General features: G+C 41.3%; 1 long non-coding RNA gene across 1 annotated transcript in view; it reads left to right on the top strand.

Moving 5' to 3' along the window:
• Positions 1–1760: 1760 nt before the first annotated feature.
• LOC117022424 (uncharacterized) overlaps positions 1761–22284 on the top strand; it is a 125235-nt gene continuing 104711 nt past the window's right edge. The window contains exons 1-3 of the long non-coding RNA XR_004423049.1: positions 1761–1887; positions 2217–2350; positions 4887–5012. This is a non-coding gene — a long non-coding RNA (uncharacterized LOC117022424). The remainder of the gene's footprint in view (positions 1888–2216; positions 2351–4886; positions 5013–22284) is intronic.

Raw genomic sequence — 22284 nt, 5'->3', positions numbered from 1 at the left:
TCGTGTTGCTACAGGAAGAGAAAGCATCTAAGAAATTATTGGCACGTGTTCCTGACAACTTCCTCTATGAGGAGTGAGAGATACGGCTTGTGTGAACTCTCTTCTGGACCACAAAGGAGATTGAAGTTGACCTGGGCTGGGACATTTAGGGTGATCCCATTTAACCTGAAGTTCTTAAGAGCCAAGATGGGGACTTGGGGGATAGTCACATATTTTAGGCTACAGAGGAACAGATTTCAAAATGTTCAAAGATGAGATTCATGCAAGGTTCTCTAAGGGCAGATGGCATGACAAGATGAGAGCCTTCAAATATAGAACCTCTACTATGTACGAAACTAAAAAATGGTGCCAGTAAGGAAGAAACAGAGGTGATGCCTAAAAAGGTAGGTGTGGCCGCCCAAGGTAACTTATAGAATCCAGAGATGCACAGATGGAGGAAGGAAGAATACACAATCAGCATGAATTTAGAAGAGTTGCTTCGATCACTACCAGGAGTAGGAGCAGGTGTTTAACAGAAGAAACAAAATGTAACTTGTTAAAGTGTGGAAGACAAGCAGAGCTTCTCTGGGTAAGTGTGAATCAAGGAGGACTAGAGAGAAACATTTCTACTGTTTGGAAAACAGAAGGTGCCGTTGCCTCAGCAAGGCCTGCCCTGACCAGTGGCCCCCACTCTGTTTCTCTCTGTCACATCACCATTTTGTGTTTATTTCACAGCTTGGAATTATCTGGTTTATTTGTTGTCCTCCTATTCACGATCTACTTTGACCTCTTCTAGAATGTCGGTAATGACATTCACTTGCCTTGCTAGCTACCAGATTCTCAGGGCCTAGAACAGTGCCGGGCATATTGACATGTGCCACATTAAAATGAATGACTGAGCCGAAGTCTAAGACAAAGCCAAATGCCTCAGCCTCCATGTTCTGGGGGAGGTATCCAAACTCTATTCACTTCTGTCTGCTCTGTGCAGATCTGGAGAGGAGGCTCTCAGATGGACAAGAAGCTTATAAAAGAAAGGGGAGAGTTACTCACTTTTCTTGAGAACCCATGCTATGTATGCACAAGTGACATAAATTATGCCATTTAATCCACTAACAGGGGATGGTATTCTCACTCCTGATTTACAGTTAAACAAACAAGCCTCAGAGAAGTTAAGAGACTTACCCTAAGCTAGTCAGCCGGTAAGACGCAGAAGCTAGATGTGAATGAAGTCTTTCTGGTTTCAAAACCCATGCTCTTTCTATTACATTGAGGCTTGGTGGGAACTGGAGTAAAAGAGAAAGGAGCCTATTTCACTGCTTTCAATAAGCTTAAATCTTCAAGCCCTGGACAAGGTAAGCAGAAAGTATTATCACAATAATGCTGCTTAACAAAACCATTCCAAAACCGGTGGACAACAATAAGCACTTATTTCTCGTTCACGTGTTTGTGGGCTGGCTGGAGTTTGGCTGATCTAGGCTGAGTTCTGCTGGGCACGACTCCAAGCTGTGGGTTGGGTCCAGGTTTGCTCCAAGAGTGTTTCATTATGCTGGTACCAGAGGGCCTCCCGGGGCATGTCCTTCCTTTGGCAATGGCACAGACACAAAAAAAGATGAGTGGAAATACATAATACATAAGGCCTCGGCTTAGAAGGGACACATTGTTCCTTCTGCCCACATTCCAGTGGCTGAAGCAAGTCACATGCCCGCCAAGCTCAACGCCAATGAGATGGGAGGCACACACTGTCTCTAGAGGTAGAACTGCTGAGTCACAGGGCAAAGGATTTTGATCCCCTGAAGAGTGAGTGAACAACGGGGAATAATGAAGTGATCGACCATAGGAACATGTGTGGAACATGTGTGGCGTGCAGGCTCTGTGCCATGATTTCACTGAAGCCATACAGAGATCCTAGTTAGTAGGGTTACTGTGATACCTATTTTTCAATGAGAAAATTTAGGCTCAAAGAGATGCGCTGCTTTAGCTTTCACTAAAGGAAAAGGCCTAGCAGGGACATATACTCAGGTCTGGTTGGCACCAAAGTCCACATTCTTTGCCCTGACTCAATTCTATTGAAAGAATTGGCACCTGTGATGTGAGAGGAGCTGCCCGTCATTTTTGAAAACCTGTGGGTGTTAGGGAAGGAGTCCGAGACTAGACACACACACACAGATGAATTCTTAAGAAGTAGGAGAAAGTGGGTTCCTGAAACGATATAAGCTTGTGTTTCCTTTTGTGTCCAGGATGGGTGCTTTGTACAATAAACCTCTAGGGGAAAGGCCAGCATTCCTGCGTCTGGACTGATAAATCGGGCTCGTCCTGAGTAGGAGACTGGTGGAATTCCTCTCAGCGTCCTCGTGCTAATCTCTCAGCTCAGGTGGGTAATAGTCTGCCACCCCTTTGGGTCTCAGTTTTGCTTTCATCCTGTTTGTGATGCGTGCTGCTCTTTAATGCTTAACTACCTTAACTCTCAACTTGCCTATACCCCAGACCTTGCATTTGGGTCCTTGCAGGAGTGGCTGGAGGACTGTTTGCCTAAGTGCCCACGTAGGCTCCTCCTGTTCACTCATATGGCTCTTAGACAAAGCCTGACACCTGACTCATTGCTCTCCTTACCCACCTGGCAGGCTGTCAGGATTCTCCAAAGTCCTATCACCCTGACGAGGGATATCTTCCCTAGACTATTCTAGAACAAATTTAGAACAAGTAGCTTGTGAGTGTTTCTAAAGGGATCTATGGGGGTTGGGGAGGAGCATGAGTTCAGTAAGTATGAATGGGGTCTAGCACACTGAATTTTTGTTTTTGTTGTTAAAAACCTGGACTGGAAGATGAGGGCAGGGTCATAAGAGGAGTGTCCTGGATTTCAAGGGGTTTGACACATCTTTTCATGCTCTCTCTTAGGAGGTTGGGAAACAAACCCAGGCTGATTAAGGACAAATAGCTTAGTTCTTAGCTGATTACAAAACGATGCTGTCATTAATCAGTTGTGCTGATTCCTGACAGCTTGAGGGAGGCTGCAGGTGTCGAACGATAGAACGCTGTCCTCAGCCAGAGCCTGTCCGGGTTGCTCTGCACTCCTCTGCCCTCCCCTGTCTCCCTTTGAACAACTTGAATGAAGATACGAGAGGCTGGTTTATAAGATGGCTGGGTGGCATCAACAAAAGGGAAGTAGCTAATACGAAAAATGAGAGGGTCAAGGTTTATCAAATAATAATTCACACGTATAGCACCTTACAAAGGCCTTCTCTAGAGAATAATCTCATTTAAGTGTCTGAACAACTGTGTGGTAGGCACGACCAAGTATTTTCCTTTTAGATGAAGCTCAGGCCTTACATAAATTCCCTAAGATCATCGAGCTTACGCTACAGAGCTCCCAGGTTTAAATCCTGGTTTTTCTAATTCCAAATTCTAGGCCCTTTAGAATGGGCCAAACAAAAAAGAGAACATTAATAGAAACGTATTTTTAGCAACATACAAGCACAGGTTGGGAGAGAGACCTGCTGTACCAACTGCCACGGGCACCTCTCTCACCATCACCCCCTGGTCCCCAGGTCTGTGACGGCAGCCCACGCCCCCACTCTTTGTCAGAGGTCATATGCTCTTCCCAGCCTGGCTTCCTCCAGGCTGTTGGTAAGCTCATCCTCCTGGAGCAGAACAGAAACGTGAACGAGACCCCCTCCTCATAAAGCTGAGGGTACCTGTGGGATGATGGAAAAGGCAGGAGCTTAGGGGTCCTGCTAATTAGTTGTTTGCCCGTGGGAAAGTAAGCTAAACCCATCCAAGCCTCAGTTTCTTTTGCTGCCAGAGGGGAGATGAATGGTGCAAATCTTAGAGGATATAATGAGAATTACTCGAGATGATGCCTCTAAAATCACTGACACAGCATCTGGCTCATAGAAGATCCTAAAGAATTGTAGCTCATCTTCACAGTGGGGAAGCTGTGGCCGCTGCATGATTATGACCATGATATTCTGAGTACTGTTACTGTGCTCTCACCCTTTCCGGATCTAAGTCCTAGCTTCAGGAATCGAGAAGATGTGGATTCTTCTAGAGAATGGCCACACATGGTCAGCCATGTTTGTTCTGCTGCACTTCATGGGAAACCTCTAATGTTACAGAAAGTGGGTGGAAACTTGCCCTTTATAGAGTCATTCATTCAGGCAGGCAGATGGACTGGGTAACTAATTCACCTCCTTTCCTCCACTTCTTGGGAGGTTTGGTAGAGGGGAGGGGAAGACAGTCAGGGTGGAGGAAGGCACAGAAATTGTCGGGAGCAAATATCTTTGTGAATCTCTTTCTCAGTGTTGCATTTTGTCTTTTCTTAGTCCCTCTATCTTCTGGGTGATACAAGGAAGCTACTGTTTGCCTAGAATTTACTGCTCTCTTCTGTTTGTTTTAATCCTTACTGTGACCAGGTGTTTCTTTTGGTATTTGAAGTTTTCATCAATAGAAGTTTACTCATTTGGCACCATAAAACTGTATGTTAAACAAGACACATGATTTTATACATCATAAAAGTAAAACCAAATTAAGTATTTTCAAAGCAATATATTTTAAACTGTACAAACACCAAGCACGTACCTAGGGCAAGAACTGAACTCTTCTGGAAGAATAGATTGTAAAGCTGATGAATTTATTCTGTACAACAGTAGGTAATAATTGACCAAAGCTTCCTATGGAAGGGATTTCACCCAAAATGATGAAGTGAGGCCAGAAAGACATGACAGTCAGAACCTATGTATCCTCAGGTTAAATCCTGGACAGTAAAGCAGATCTAAGCACTCAACATACTGAAAAGCCCCTGTCCTCACACGTACATGTACTTCACACCTTTGGCTCCTCAAGGCCCCCGGCCCCCACCAAATTCTTCTTTTCCACTTCCCGTATGACTGTTTTTCTCCTCTTCTCTACAGCTTCCTTTCTCTCATCATGTAAATTAATGGAGCTTCTCTTCGAGCAAGGAAGAATTCTTCCTGGATAGAGGAAGGAAACCAGGTTGGCAACCTCAGGATTTCCTTTGGTTGGATGAAGGAAGAAATGTGAGTATGGAGTCTTTTCACACATGTTATAAAGTGTAAAACACAATGAAAATGTAATCTAGTACAACATGATTAGTACTACGAGATAAAATCATATATATGCCTTGTACCCCAAACAAGTAAGTTAGCTGCTAAAATAATATCAGGTGCATAATATTGTGTTCTATCCATCTGAGACACATACCCCTTGTCTTTTAACACTTCTGAAATAAGAATGTATCTTTCGATGCATGGTGTTCCATAGCCACCATTAGCCGTTTCCCCCCAACCTTTTGAATGTCTCTGAAGTCTTAGAATCAGGGAGGCTTGAGATGAAATATGGAGTATTGACCTCACCAACGTTTGGCACTTGTGTGATGAGTGCCACAGTGACGCTGCAAGTCTGTACCAATGGTTAGGATGAGGTCACCATGTGGAGACGCAGTGTGGGCAGCTGCCTGTCGAAGAGGGCAGGAGTCTTGGGTGGGGTCGGGTCTGTGGCCATGTGTGCTTGGTGTCTTGATAACTTGCCTGACTGATGAGACCCCGGCGGAAGGGAGGTTCAGGATTCCACATACACCTGAGTGGCAGGCACACATCCATCCCACTTCCCGACTCCTTGCAGGGCGTACAGGTTCCTCACAAACCCATCTGAGTATGGGCCACCTACCCAGAAAATATAGACCATGTCTGAAGTCAGTCCTTACCGTCCTGACATTCACTCCTGATCAGCTAAACAGCTACTGCGGAGTGCCTTATGGGACGGCGGTTAGAAGTTAGACGAGACAATTTCTAAATATGCCCTGTGATGGTATGTCCCGCTGCCGGCGGACTAGCAACGCCGTGCACGTAAGTAAGGTGATATTATGACAAGGAGGTTCAGAAGCTCAGGAAATGAAAACAGGACAGCGGCCTCGGATGGAGATCAGGACAGACACAACTTCAGAGCGGTCGGGTCTGTTTGTAAAAGCATAGGTTGTCCAAGCAAAAAACAATCGGGGCAGAAACCGAGAGCTGTCCCTCCCAGTCAGCAGCTTGTCCAGAGAAGGGCAGAAAGCTTCAGAGACGCTTCCACTCAACCGGGGCCTGTGGCGGAAAGAGCTGCGCTGCCGCGTGCACGGAGGCGGTGTTTGGTCTGGCTGAATATCCAACAGGGCCAGATTTCTGGACTCTGAGTAAATAAAGTAAGAGCTCACTTTTCAGAAATGTATTTCTATCTTCCTTGCTTCCTCTTAGGGACTGTTGATTTAGCACAGACGGTGACAGTTTTTACTTTTGGCCTGGCGTTGCCTGGTCAGGGAGTCTGACTATGTGGAGAAGGTTTAGAATTTGGATCTCTTGTTTAGTGTTCCCTCTAGGTCGCTCTAGGTTAGTCTAACTCCTAGTGGGCTTTGCGTAGGCTGACCTGGGGCTTTCCCAGTTTGAGAATGGACTGAAGGTGGCCATCATAGTCTCCAACCTGCAGGTACCCCACGGCGACACCTGCACCCACATCTCTGAAATAGTTGACTTTGCTCCCAGAATGCTGTGGAAAGGGTAGCCTGTCATTCCATCCTCCTCCAGCCTAAACCTGAGTCCTGCATCCAGCTGCAGTCTACGAGACAGCAACACTGGGGTGAGACAGGGCCAGCCAGAGTCCAAGGACGCTGGACTCTATGGGAATGGGGAGCAGGAGGGTAGAAATGGAGCCAGGTAGAATCATTGTCCCTTTGTAGCACTTATTGAGAGATTGTATGTACCAGGTACTAGGTGATGGTCTTTTACAAACCTTATCTCATGTAATCCTTACAAAAACCCAATGAGGTATTATATCAGTCAGGGTTCTCTAGAGAAACAGAACCAATCGAGTGTGTGTGTGTGTGTGTGTGTGCGTGTGTGTGTTCGTGTGTGTATACTATATGTATATATATGTATATATATATAAATAGATATCTATATATACATAACACATATAACATATTTATGTCATATCTATATATGTACGTATGTATGTGTGGAGAGAAAGAGGAAGGAAGGAGAGAGAAAGAAATTGAGATTTTAGGGGATTGGCTTATGTAATTGTGGAGGCTGGCAAGTCCAAAATCTGTAGGGTGGGCCTGCAACTGGAGACTCAAGAGGGGTTACATATGAAGTCTGAAGGCAGAAATCTCCTGGCAGAAATAACTCTTGCAGGGGAGAGGCAGTCTTCTGTTCTGTCAGGCCTTCACCTGACTGGATGAGGCCTACTCACGTTATGAAGGGCAACCTGCTTTACTCAAAGTCTACCAATTTAAATATTAATCTCATCCCCAAACCCTTCACAGAAACATCTGCAACAAGGTTTGACCCATGTCCCAGCCAAATTAACACATAAAATGAGCCCTCACAGGTATGTGTTATTATATCCATTTTACAGATGAGGCAAAGGACGGTTGGACACTATAAATAACTGGACTGAGCTCACAGAGCCAGTAAGTGGCAGCTATAGGATTTTTTGCCTTTAATTTTTCAAACCCTCCTGGTATTTCTGTATTTTCAAGCTTGGTCTGTTAGCTACTTTGTCCTAATATCACCTGACGTGTGGTAGCTCTGAAGAGGTCTGACGTGTAGGAGTCAGTCAGTGTTTGCAGATGAGCTACCATAAGGGTAAACAGAGCAGAAGTGGCTAAGCGATGTTGGCTGGAGGGAGGCTTTTGTGGGCTTCAGGAACCGCTATGAAAGGAACTTGAGGGATTGGGGCTGGTCAGACCTACCAGACATTGGTGTCTGGGTGGTGAGCTGGATGGCTTAGAATAGTGTGGGTAGGATTAGTGACAGATGAGAAAATGGAGTAGGGAAAGACCAAGAATCCCAACACCCAAGAAGGTGAAAGGCGAAGCTTGCACATTCCAGATAAGGGAACAAGAGGCACATTCTGCTCCTAAAAAAGTGGGTTGATGGTCAGAGGAGACTTGCCTCGAGACCTTTCCAACAGTCCTGTTGATCTGTTCCAAGAGATGGACACCAATCGAGAGGCAGCCATCTTGCTTACTCTCAGCCGAAAAATCAGAATTAGGAGAATCCTGTCTCTGTGAGGAAATCCTAGCTCCAAAATGTTTCCCCCCTCAGGATGAGATAGTCACTTCCTGGATCTGCAGCAAAGCCTCAGAAATGGAGGTACCCCAATACAAAGCTCCAAGAACATTCAGCAAAACTGGAGGGAGGACTGTGAAAGGGTCTCTGAAATTTCTAGGGCAGCAGAACAACCAGGCCGATTCTTAGGATCAGACACCATCAAACGTAAAAGAGACTCCAGGGGTTTACTCAAAAATGACTCACAAGCGTTTATGAAATTTTGAGCAAAGAAAAAAAATCAACAAAATCAACAAACGAAAAACAAAAATCTGCATTGCAGGGCTCTCTTAAACAATCAGAAGACTGGCCACACAGAGCTCACCTTCCTACGGTCGCTGAGTGGAGCTGCTGTAGTTCAGTAGAAGGTCCTCACTTCAGAAGGAGCCTGTGCTCCCCAAACCTCTGCAACGCACACCACTCTCTGTTGCCTTCTGCACTAGGACTTTTCTTGTATCAGTCAGCTTCCTTCATTTGCATTTGCTGCCTGGCTACTAGGATGCCTGCTGTAAACCAGCGTTACTTTTATCTGTAAGGAAACTGAGGCCCAGGTGGAATATGGGATGTGACTTGGGCAAGAGGGATATGTCTTGCCCAAGATGAGATAAACTGGTAAATTCCAGAGCTAAGACTTTAACCCAAGCCCCGCTTCCTACCCAACCCAGTCTCTTTTCTCCACACCCAAAACAGGGGCAGTTGTGAAACCATGGTCTCCTGACTCCAGTCTAGGGTGCTTTCCATTATTTCCTTGGAATACTGCAAAGACTCTGGGAAATGGCAAGACAATGTGAAGGTGATGGCAGTGGAGGGAAGGGTGAGATTGGTTTATTTCTTGTTTTTTGAGCTGTGAGAAACTATGACTTACGACTCAGGGAGAGGAGGAAACTTCCCCAAACACAAAGATCAAGGAAGCAAAATGTGGAAGAGAAAGAGGAAGGAAATTCAAGCTGTCCCAGAATTTACACTGGTAGAAGTGCCAAAATCCCCCAGAGTTGGGAATCTAATTATTACAGAAAGCCTTGCTTAGTCGAGAGTCTGGGCACTGTCAAATTGGAGACATTTTAGAATTGTAAATGTTTTTTAAGGTGAAAAATAAAACATAACTTGGGAGGAGTAAGGAGAAGTTCTATTTTTGAAGTGGACACTGAAATGAAATAAATACTGTTATAAAAATAAGACAATTATACAGGCATACTGTTTTGAAACTTAAGAAGCAATTTTATTTGCATTATCTCATGCATCATGAAAAGGCTTATAATTGTTTTCTGGCCACGGGGGTCTCTTCTCTGAACTTTTTGCTCCCCTAATGGAATCTCGTGATCTTGGATAAAGATGCTTAAACTTCAGGAGGGTGCTAGAAACATCAGACCAGATATCCACGAGAACAGACGTGTTGCCGGAGAAGTGGTTTTATTTTGCACAAAGTTATTTCTTTGATTGTTTGTTTCTAGCAACTGTTTGCAGAAATTAACTGCAGAGGTCATGTGTGTGTGTGGCCAGGAGAGGAGTCTTCCACCTTGACTAGTTGTCCTTCCTAAGCTCTGTACTACAAACAAGGCAGGCTGTGGCTGCTGGAAGAATAAGAGCTATGTGGTTCCTGCACTCACAGAGCTGACTTGGTCCTACTGTGTGTTGTGACTCGCTAAGGCTGATACAGTGTGACATTTCAACACTTTCTTATTAGCTTTTTACTTCCCCAATATCAGTCCTTCTTTACCTGTAACATTGGCAGGGCATGTGGGCCTTTTAGATGTTACCCTCCAAAAATGCTACATTGTGTGCAAATGTCTTACAACTAGCAGGACCTAAATTTACATAACATGCAGAAGATATTTTAAAACATTTCCCCCCCTCCAGTTACCTGTTTTTATATACATTTCCCGCCTCCAGTTACCTGTTTTTATATACAGTCAGTGTTGGCTGGGTCCTTGAGAGATTCTTTCTCGTTCATGATTCTTTCCCTACTTTCTTTGGCTGGATCTCCAGGGTGATGCTGAATACAAGTGCCAGTGAAGATTGTCATCATGTCCCTGATCTTGAAGGAAATGTTCCTGGCTGTTGAGTTTTGTGCAGTCACCATTTACTATTATGGTTGTGGCAGGCTTTTAAAATAGTGCTTTTTTCTTTTCCTAGTTTAGTCAATTTTTCTTATGATAGATGTTGAATTTTACTGAATGCATTTCTGCATCTGTTAAGATGATCATGAGATGTTTTTCTTTTGATCTGTTCGTGTAGTCAACTCATCCTATTGTATTATTGTCTTTTTTATTATTTACTGGTGGATTGAGTTTGCTAATGTTCTGTTTAGGATTTTGTATCATTGTTGATGAGTAAAATTGTTTTGTAGTTTTTCTTCCCAAACTCTTCATGGTTGTTGGTATGGGTTATGCCAGCCTTATAAACTGGAAAAAGCTACTTATTTTTCTATTCTATGGAAGAATTTATCTAAGACTGGAGTGATGTTTACTTTGTAGGAAGATTTTAAATTATGGACTCAATTTTAAATTTTTCATAAAATTGTTAGTTTTTTTCTCTTTTTGACAGCATTTTAGTACTTTATATTTTCTAAGAGTTTTTCCTTTGCATCTGTTTATAATTTTTTGTCATAAATCTATTTATAATACCCAATTTTAAGATACCTGTAGCAACCATAGTTATGTTTATTTATTTATTCATAATATGATTTTTTTAAATGCTGCTCTTTTTCTTTTTGATTGACATTCCCAGAAGCTTCTCAACTTTATTACACTTTTCAAAGAACCAATTTTGGATTTATTGATACTCTCTGTTGAATGTTTATATGTAAATTTATTAACTCCTGCTCTTAATATTATGTCCCCTTCTATGGGGTAAATTTGTTTCTAGCTTATACTTACAGTGTTGGTTATTGAGTTTCCAGATCTGCCAGGCAGGGCTCCCTACACTTCTTTTCTTGGATGAGACCTAGCATTTGAGTTCTCACTGTCAAAACAAAAGTTCAGCGACACCAGGGCTTGGCTTAAGCCCACAAGAAAAGAAGATGACTCATCTAAATTCTTATTTTTACTTTATTTCTGGCCTCTGAGGAGTTCTTTTCTAACCAGCTCACTGACATACTTACAAAGATACATTTTGAAACGTTTTATTAAGCATGTTAGCTGTTTTCAGTAGGAGGGTCTGTGGGTCTGATCTATTATACTGCAAGAAACAGAAGTCCTTCCAGTTTATTCTTTCCCCTTTTCCTTCCCCATCTCTCCAGTATCTTTTGCTGTTAGGTTTCTGGCTTCGTATTCCAGGGTCTGATCCTTGGTTCTCATGGATTTTTTAAGGTGGCTTCATATACCTCTCCTCATATTTCTTCTTTCTCCCCAAATTCAACTCCCCTATCCTTCCAGAGTAAAGAAACAGAGACAGTGTGAGCATAATATCTGAAGTGAGGTGAGTGTAAAACAAAATCCTCTCTCCCTACAAGTCTCCAGACTGAGAATTTCTGATACTACTCCACACACATAGGAGGGGCCCATCTTAGATCAAATTTACAGTTCAGACTTCTTCCTGATGATGAGACAAAGCTGTTCAAAGACCGTCCTTCTCCCCACCCCACCCTCCATTTCCCTTAAAAAAATTTGTTTAAATTATTTTAATTATACACATACACACATATAATTCTTTATAAGTGTGAATAGATCCCATAGTCTCTTTTTCCCTTTATTATTTTGTGCTTGATTTTTGTGCTTGATTCTCTTCTCCTGAGCTCTTCCCTAGCTCTCCTTGTTTATCACTCAGCCTCCACTAAGTAACACATGTTACAGCCCAGGATGCCTACTTCTAGATTTTTCTCCATGCACGTGCAATCACACAAATGAAGATTTACTATTATTAATTCTACAAGAATGGGTTCATATTGTACACACTGGTGTTCTTCATTCAAAAATGCTTCATAGAAATCGCTCTAAGCCAACTGATATAGCTTTAATTCATTCCTTTAATGGTTATAAAATCTCCTTTTGTGTGGATATACATAATTTATTGGACCATTCTGCTACTGATGGGCATTATTTCCAGGTTTGCCACTACAAACAAGGCTACAGTAAATATCCTTGTAAACATGTCTTTTTCTACTGGTGGCTTTATGTTTATGGGATGGATTCCCAGGAGTGGACTTGTAGGGTGGAAGGGTATGTGATAATTATTAAATTTTAATAAACACTTCAGATTGCTTTCTAAAAAGGCTGTGACAATTTACGTTTCTACCAGCACTGTCTGAGAGTACCTTTTCTGCATCTCATAGTTTTCACTCCATCCTGTAGTCACTTGATGCTTTCAATTTAAAAACCTTTTGGCATATAATCAAAGTAAGCTGATATCTCATTGTTGCATAAATTTGCATTTTCCTGACCATAATTAGTTTAAATAATTTTGCTATTTGGATTACCTCTATTCTGAATTGTCTATGTACTATCTTTACATATTTTTCTGAGTTGCATTTTTATTTTTTGCCAACTTGTAAATGCTCTTTTTATATTACATAATAAATATTAATTTGGTCTGTCAGTGTGTTACAAATTTTATCCTGAATCTATTATTTTTTTACAAATGTTATTTATGGTAGTTACTTTCTGTATAAAATTTTTATACATTACCCACATATGTATAAAAATGTTTACATAGTTAAATAAGTTTATTTTTTATTTTCAAACTTCTTCTGGTTTTCAATCTCAATTTGAAAGGTATGTGTCAACTTTAGGATTATGTGTATTCTCCTAAATGATCTTGTAAGATCTTTATTATTTTGTTTTCATATTTGAATCTATTCAATTAGGGATTTTGTTATACATACAGTTTAAGACGGAAGTATAATATTATTTTTTTCAAAGGGATAATCAGTTTTGTCAGTATCATATATCATGGCATACTAAATTATCATATATGCTGGATCTAGTTCTCTTTTTATTTGTTCTGATATATTTGTCTATGCCTATGCCAATATTTGAATGATCTGAATACATGTATAATGAATCTATACTATGTGCTATCAGATGTTATCTGATATCTGTGTTATCAGATAAGGCAGGTCCCCTTTTTCTATTTCTCCTTTTCATATTTTTTGGTTTTCCTGCCATTTCTCTTCTTTCATATATGTAATGAGATTGCTTTAAACAATTTCAAGAAAAATTATTTTGAAATTGGATTCAAATCTACATTAAATTTATATGATTATTAATTTTTGCAGGTAATTTTATGATATTAAAATTTTCATGTCAAAATATAGGCAGTGGATAAGAGCATCGGCACCAGCGCTCAGCCACCTGGTTTTAATCCTGGCTTTGCCATAAGTATGGCTGTGACCTTGAGCAAACCATCTTTTCTGTACCTAACTGGCTGATTTCTAGGCCGGCTGCATACTCATTTCCGGACCTTCTTTCTGTTGGACTGCTAGTTTAGTTTTTCTTTTCAATGGTTTTATTATTTTTTTCACTGGAGCACAGTCTTAACTAATTTTCTCAGAAAAGATAGATGGGAGGTAAATTTTTTGAATCCTTGTCTGAAAAGAACAGCATTTTGCCTTCACACTTGAATGATAGTTGGGCTGAGCATAAAATTTTAGACTGAAAATTATTCTTCCTCAAGGCATTTTTTAAAAAATGCACTGGCGTGCACAGACTCTGCGATCCAACTTATCTGGAAAGTTTTGATGCCAAAGACTATCTCTCTTTTCCTCTCAGGCATGCATTTTTAATGATTAGTTTTAGTGTATTCTGATTTTAAATATATTTGTGCATAATAGTTTAATGTTGGGTTCTGAAAGGACATAAAAGGTTTCTTGAGAGAGCAGTCGTTTGTGACAATTGGGGGAGATCTTTGGAGTTGTCAAACTTGAATTTGAAAAGGTCCATGATATGCGAAGTTTTAGAAGGAGCTCCAGAAACCAGAAACATGAGCTTCATAGGCACCCTGGGAGCAAATGTGAAGTTTGAGACTATGAAGGTTAAGAATCCCGCTTCTAGCTGTTTGTTTGGTAGCCAGGTTTTTAGGCTTAGGTCATATCAAAGAGGCCCCAGAGTCACTGAGTGGAAGGTACTTACACTAAGGTCCCCAACCTGAATACTAGATGATGAGGAGAAAAGGAGCTACGCTTTATGATTGGGTAGACTCAATTCTGACATTGGCTGGTGACTCTGCTTCAGGTGAATGGACCCATCCAGTAAGAACTGACCAGAGTGATGATGTTATACCTGGGACCTGTACCACATCCAGGGAGGACAACTGATGTCATTACAGAATGACCTGGAGCCCAGATAAAGAATTAAATGAGAGGAGGACACAGATTATGAAGTGCCCTTCCCTTCCTCAGAAGTAGTGTAGGACTTGAGAGCTCCAAGTCCAAGTGCTGATAAGAAAATTCAAGCTTAGAGAGGTGCAGGACTGGCCGAAGATCACACAGGTTATTCAGTGGCAGAGCTGGAATGTCAACCACGTGTTCTACCTCAAAGACTTATGCTTTTGCCAGATTCCATATACCTGACTCTTGCAGAATATTAATAATCATAACGGCATCATTGAAAGCTTACTATGTGCCCCACTGTCCAAAGCACTTAGCACGTGATAGCATGTTTCCTGCTCACAACAGTGTGTGAGGTTGCAGCTAATATTTTCCCTGTTTTTTTTAGAGGAGGAAACTGAGGCACAAAGAAATTAAATACATCATCCAAGATTACAGGGTTAAAAAGTGGTAGAATGTGAATTCAAACTAAGTCGAGCTCCAAAAACCAATACAATTAACCTCGTGGTACACAGCCTTTTGACCTAAGTTCTCTGCCTCTCGCTCCCTTTTGATTTCTATCCTTTGTAAGGCATATTTATTAGTATACATAGTTGTTTCTTTGCCCCCCAAGGATGTCATTTTTCAGGTTTTCTGCCACTACAGTGAGTTTGGTTGAATAGAGTTTGTTGGGTGGGCAATTGTCCCTTGGCCAGGCCTTAATTATTGATAAAATAATTGCCCTTATGACATGTAGTTGCTGATGTTCTAGATTACAGAAACAAACCAAACCAAAAGGAAAAGTTGTGGTGACAGACAAAGTGAAGACATGGAGACTTTCTGGAATTTGCCACCCATCTCCAAATGGGGTTTGCTGGGCTCCTGGAAGTTCTTCCAGACTCTTCTGATTTATCCCAGATTAAGCAGAGTTGGTTAGGGTGCTGATCTTTAGCTGTGGTGGCCTCACTCAAGAGTGCAGAGGAAAATCTAAAGCAAAACACAGTGTTGACTGAGGTTTCCCCGTTCTCGGTGGGCATGCTCACATTCTTTCCTTCTAGTAAAGTCAACAAATATTTTTAAGCATCGACTATGTGTAAAGGATGATGGCAGGTATGGCTGGGGACTGAAAAATACATTAGTCTTTATCTGTGTTCAATATCCTCAGGGAGGCAGACACATAAAAACTTTGACATAAAATTGATTTTGTTAAGTGTCCTACTAGAGGGTGGATCAAAATACAAAGGGGGTGTAGGAGAGGGAATTTTCAATGGGAGGCATGGGGAAACCATCCTAGGGTGATGGATTAATAAAAAAGTACATATTTGTACTCACTGTAGGAGTTGGAAGGAGGGAATAGAGGATAGTGGCGTCATTCCAGAGTCAGGAAACCTGAGTTCTACTCCATAATCCTTACTACCGTGTTTCCCCGAAAATAAGACCTAGCCAGACAATCAGCTCTAATGCGTCTTTTGGAGCAAAAATTAACATAAGACCCCGTCTTATTTTACTATGAGACTGGGACTTATATAATATAATATAAATATAATAAATATAATATAATATAATAAAATATAATATAATATAATACCCAGTCTTAAATTAATGTTTGCTCCAAAAGACACGTTAGAGCTGATTGTCTGGCTAAGTCTTATTTTTGGGGAAACACAGTAGCTATGTGATCTTAGGCAAGTCACTCCATCTCTCTGAGACTGTTTCCTCCCCTATAATGTGGGGATATTAAAAAGTACCTCCCCAGAAGGTACAAACTTCCAGTTACAAGGTAAATAAGTTCCAGGGATGTAATGTACAGCCTGGTGACTATAGCTAACAATACTGTATTGTATATTTGGAAGTTGCTAAGAGAATAGAGCTTAAAAGTTCTCATCACAAGAAAAAAAACTGTAGCTGTATGAGGTAATGGATGTTCACTAACCTTATTGTGGTGATCATTTCACAGTATATACAAATAGCAGATCATTAAGTTGTGCAGCTTAAACTAATACAATGTTGTATCTCAGTTATACCTCAAAAAGACTGGGGTAAAAAAGTACCTACTTCATAGGTTTATACAATGTACCTGGCACATTGGAGGTTCTTGGTAAATGCTCAAAATGAGGTGTGTGTGTGTGTGTATGTGTGTGTGTGTGTGTGTGTGTGTGTGTTAGAAGAATGTTTGCTGGTGGTCAGAAAGGCGGGGAGCTGCGAGGTGGGGAGGGCTGTGGGTATGGGTGGGTAGTGTTGACAAAGTTGAGGGCAGGGAGATGTAGTGGGAGATAAAACTAGAAAGCTAAATAAGAATCAAGGAGTAGAATATCTTAGATTTTACTCTGATGGAAACGGGGAGCCAGCAGTGCATTTTATCCGATGATTAGAAAGTGCCCTCAGGTCCTGGAAGAAATGAGCAGACCCCGTGCTTATAGATGCAAATATTTACTCAGCATCTATTCAGTGCCACAGATTGCACCACTCCCTGAAGTTGTGCCCCAACCCCACCCTGTCTTTTCTTTTTCTTTTCTTTTCTTTCTTTCTTTTTTTTGAAAGGCTGTACTTCCCATGTGTTTTAAGGCCTGGAAGACAAACTTGAGTTGAGATTTTGAAAAACAACCAAAAAATGATGTCTCACCCAGTTACAGCCTCCAAACCAGATCTTCCTGAGTTTCCTCATACAAACTCCAGAAAAAATCATGGGGTGAGGGGGAGAGATTAGTAAGATTAGCAGAAAATATCAAACCACAGGAGACTTGAGTTATTTCCACGGAACTGTCTTTTCTTCCCTGGTACAATACCCTGTAAACTTTTACATAAGTTATGGGAGTTAATAAATCAATCACAGCAGGGTTCCTGCTGCCAACCCATCCTCTAGAGAATGGAATCCTGAGGGCAGGTTTAGGGAATTGAAATCCGAATCTGTGGAGCTGCCAAAGTGCCCTGCCTTGGCCTGCCAAGTTCAATGTGAACTTCTGTGAACTTTCTTCACAACAGTTAGAATCAGCTGCCTTTGTACAGTGCAATTTCAACTTATGGCATTATTAAATATAAAGTTTTAGGAAAATATACCAGGCCAGTGCATGTATTTAGCCCGTGAACCTTAATTACCAACGTTAAATCTATGGCCCTGGCAATCTTTTCTCAATAAAAAGCTGCTGGGAGCTCAATCTGGCACCCTTCTCCTTTTTTACTGTTCTCCAGATGAAAGTCTAAGAATTGAGCCTATCGTGGGCATTAAGATTCCAAGTCAGTGATTAATGGCATGATTACACGTGTTTTCTTTCTGAATTAACCCATGAGACCTACAACAGTTGCACTTTGTGTTAACCATTAGACACGTAAATGAGCCCTGTATTTATTTGGGTGGTGGAGTTCCAATACCTGTTGCTTTACTTTGTAGTGAGAGAACTCTGTAGTCAGCAGGCTTTTTCCAGGAGCATGGGGCTTGGGGGCCTACCCTCCATCCTCTGATTTGAGGAAGAAGTTCTGTTAGCCTCTGTTTGCTCCATGACCCAGGCTTGTCAGAGCACGGCCTTTCCGTGTGTCATATAAAAGTCCCTTTGATTGTATGGTCTGCCAGAGCATCGTTAGCCAAATCTAGATCCAGCGCAGGCCGTTTCACACTTCTAGTGGAAACAGGCATCTTTAAAACTGTCTGCTTGTCTTAGAGCAAATATTATACATTTTTTTACTCTTCAAACTCTTTCCATACTTAACGGGGGAAAGAGGCTGTCTGTAGGGGTCGTCTTGCCAAGTTACTCGTTTTAGGTAAAATCAGCTCAAATTTGAGCAAGAAAATGAAAACTCTGATTATCAGTTTCTCTGGAACTCTTCTTCCAGCCAGAAACAATGGTGAGCCTTGCCCCTTCTCTCCCAATTGCTTTCACTGTATTGCCTGAAATTTTGTGTGTGTGTGTGTGTGTGTGTGTGTGTGTGTGTGTGTGTGTAACTGCTTGTAATGTCATGGGGAAATGGGGAGGAGGTAGGAGGAATGTTTAGGTCATAATCTTCTCTGGCTTTGGAAAGGATCACCTTTCTATTATCTGTTCCCTTAATAAGAACTGGGTGGGAATGTCAGGCAGGGGGAGAGAGAGCTGAGAGGGGATAGGATTTAATTTAATGACTTTGTTTCATTTCATTGCTTCAAGTGTTTAATTTGTTTTAAGTGTTGATATTTTATTTTGAGATTTCAAATAGCTTTAAATGAGGATGTGGCTTTTTTATGTTTATTGGTAGAAAGCATGAATTTATTTTTATTGAAATATATTTGACATATAACGCTGTATAAATTTAAGGTGAACAATCTGTTGATTTCATACATTTATATATTATAACACAATCATCATCATAGGGCTAGTTATCCCCTCTACCACGTCACACAATTGTCATTTCATTTTTTTGTGGTGGGAATAGTTAAGATCTAGTCTCTTAGCCAGTGTAATGATTATATTAGGTTGGTGCAAAGTAATTGCGTTTTTTGTACTTATTTTTAACCTTTTAATCGCAATTACTTTTGCACCAACCTAATAATACAATGTTGTTGTCTATATTCACTGAGTATTAGTTCTCCAGGGCTGATTTATCTACTAGTTGCAAGTTTGTTCCCTACACATTTGTCTCATTTCCCCATCCTCCGTCCAAGAAAGCGTGAATTTTAAGAGCCTGGGGAATATTAAGATAAAGTCTCCTCATATATAAGTTTCCCTCACCTGGGTGGCTCTCCTCTCTCTCCATCTTCTCCAGAGGCAAACCCACTCATTTCTCGAAGACCAGCTCACAGGGCACTCCTCTGAGAAGTCTGCCATGACGATCTCACCCAGGAATCTTTCCTCTTCTAAAACCCCTACTGAACTTTGAAGCTTCTTTTAAGCAGTGTGTTTCTGTTGCTGTTATTTATATATATCTCTGAAGTTTATATGTTTATGTATTTCTACACTGCCTACCACAGGTTTTGTGCAAAGGTATGTCTCCAAAGGTATGTACTAGAAAAATATTTATGGTGTCAACAAAAGGAGGATTCAAAAATTCTGAAAAAAAACTAAAAAGAGGTAGTGTAGTTAGATGAATACACAGGAAAAAGACATAAAAAGGACATAAATCTTAGAAGACATCTCAGGTATCTGCCTGCCACAGAGCCACACCCTATGGCTGCAGACGGAAAAAAAAAAAAAAAGCAAGGTTAGGGCAAACCCAGCTTTGAGTTAAGTCCTTCTCCTTCAGCTTTTTTGTTTTATTTTCTCAAGAGAGTGGTAAAACCTCAGTGGCTAATCAAGTTAGTATTTTCTTGTAGTAGGTCAATAATTTAGGCCATTGACATATCTGTCTGTGTTTGTAGTATCCTAATGACCTTTTCCAATTTCCAACTATGTCAGGATGAATAACTGTTCTATATTTGAGTTTGGTCAGGCATACAAACACACCTCACTGCTGGCTAGAATCATAATGACCCGTACACCCCAGTCAAGAAGCCGACAGTCTGTTCTGAGTACTACAAAAAAGGTCCAATGTTCTTAGGACGTTCCAAACACAGTTTTTGCCTATGGTTTAGGAACTCTGACCTGTATTTCAAATTTTCCAGAATCTCATGTTCTTCAAAACACAACAGCAGCAATAATTTTTGAAACCCTTAAAGGTTAGTTCAGAGAACCAGCTGCTAAATATCTTATTAGGAAATCTTGGCTGTGTAGCGAGACCTAAAAACTGAATGGATTCTGGCTTCATGTTCAGAAGGTGAATTCAACACCCTTGCCTAAGTTAGCTTTGTCCCCAAGCCTAAAACTAAAATCACGCAAAGACTTTTTTAAAGCATAAACTCACAAGGACAGGGAGAACAGGAGAGGAGACAAGAACGACATCATTTAGGAAACTGGACAATAGATGCATACATAGTAACTGACTGAGCAGAGTGGGAAAAGCCATAGCTCAAACTGGCATACAGTAAGGGAAGATGCTAACTAACCTGCACGAAAGGCATAGATAATTCTTGTGCCTGAAGAGGGAGCTAATACAGGAAGTTGAGTGAAACCTATTTGAGAAATTACTGGATCTAGATCCCCATCCCCCAATCTATGCATCTGGGGGTCTATTTCTTATATACCTGAGGGGTATTTGGAGGTTTACTCTCTGGTAATAGAGAAGGTCTCTTGCTGAGAGATGCCAGGTAGATGAGCACCATGGCCAAAATAAGGGGATGAAATCACTGTATGCAGATTGAATACTGATGTTACAGATCCCCCCAAAATTGGCAGGAAATACTTTTAGCAAGGCCCTAGTGACAAAGAGAAAATGAGCAAAAATTAGACCTCAGTGAGTGAGCCTCTGTAACCAACAGCATCCTGGGCCTTGACAGAGTGATAGTCACAATGTTTATCAATCAGCAAGGGCACCAGCCAATCAGTAAGATACTAGATATAAACATTTGGTGAAGCCATGCCCTGCCTGCATTGTATGGTAGCGCAGGCTGTGCACTGCACAACTACAGGCCTGGCTGTATCAGAGCACATAAGCTGAATATCAGTTCTAGTCTTAGGCGATCTATCCTCACTTCTGTCCTACAGATAGGGCCTAGGATATCACCAAAATTATGCCTTTTGTGATTGGTTAGTTAAAGATTAGGAACACATTCCACAGAGCTGGGTCAGCCTACTGGTCCCAATTTTCCCCCCTGACATTTCGCATTCGTCAATTGGCTCTGGACTCATATTTGTTAATGAAATGAGCACAAGAAGAAGTTCCTGCTGGGGAAAGAAAGATAAATATTCCAAGCCTGTCTCCAGATCAGTGTAGTTGAAAAATGATGTTAATTGAAAACAGTTTAACTCAGCAAAACTCACAAACACAAAGTTCTTTCTAATGTGTTTGTGAAGTTAATTGATCATTTGAACATTGATCCTGCGTTCTTAAAACAAGATCATTTGCACATGAGTGACCTGACTTGCAACTTCCATTGCTTTATGGGAAGGGAGAGGAAGAGGAAAGAGGTGCGGATCCAGTATTCTGGGGTAATACGGCATCTAGTTCTTCCCTGCCTGCTTATCTGAGTTCTTACTCGAAACTGTGCGTCTGATGGTAATGAGCTTCAGGCTTGTCTGAAAAATTGCAAGCTTTTAATTTAACAGGGTGAATTTCTTCAGTTAAAGTATGAATTTAGGCAAAGTTTTTAAAAAGTCGAAGTTATTAACCCACTGCCTGATAAATCTTTTCAGCCTTCTGGAATCCTGCATTTCAACAGAGTTTGCTGAATTCATTGTGGATGAGGGATCCAGAAAGTTGATGTGCTCCTTTTTATAAAGAGTCTCACTGTAAATCATTCACAAATTCCCTAACTGCTCTTCACGTAGAGAGAGAAGGAAATGCTTTCAAGCCCAATGTCCCCTCTCTTCTGTCCAGGTCTTCTCTGTGACCTCCTGGATTTCTAGAGAAGGTTTGCTCCCTTGGGTCTTGCTCCCAACCTGTGCTGAGTGTGTGCCTTTGGCACCTGTTGTTTCTTGAGATGGAGCAGTGGGTGCAGCTGCAAACAAAAATAATTTCATCCTGATGAACCAGATGGTCAGGACTGGTGTCAGCAGGGCGGATCCCTGCTCAGTCTTACCTGAGCCCAAGGTGAGAGCCCCGAGTCACACTCTTTATCTCTGTCTCCTGACCTAGGGTCAGTGTGCCCTTAAACCCGTCTGTTTCAGAAATGTCTCGTGATATGTCTGGACACTGGACTGTGGAAAGTGGTTCTGAAAAAAAAAAACAGATGTTAGTCATCATTCAGCAGTGATAAAGGCACAATTTTCTTTCTTGGAAAAATCAGGAAAGGTTGTGAATTCATTCCCCATTGGATTAAAAAAGCCTTCCCTGAGACAAAGGACCTTTTGAATACTCAAGTTAGCTTTAGTAGGCCAATATTCTTGATGTGAATTCCCATTACCCTCCCAGCCAACACTCTAAGTTTCTGTTCAGAGCCAGCTCCTGCCCTGCTCCCAACAG

This window comes from Rhinolophus ferrumequinum, chromosome 5 (assembly GCF_004115265.2).
Source record: "Rhinolophus ferrumequinum isolate MPI-CBG mRhiFer1 chromosome 5, mRhiFer1_v1.p, whole genome shotgun sequence".
Taxonomy (NCBI): Eukaryota; Metazoa; Chordata; class Mammalia; order Chiroptera; family Rhinolophidae; genus Rhinolophus; species Rhinolophus ferrumequinum.
Note: the sequence above shows the minus strand (reverse complement) of the source record. Positions and strands in the feature narration are given on the sequence as shown.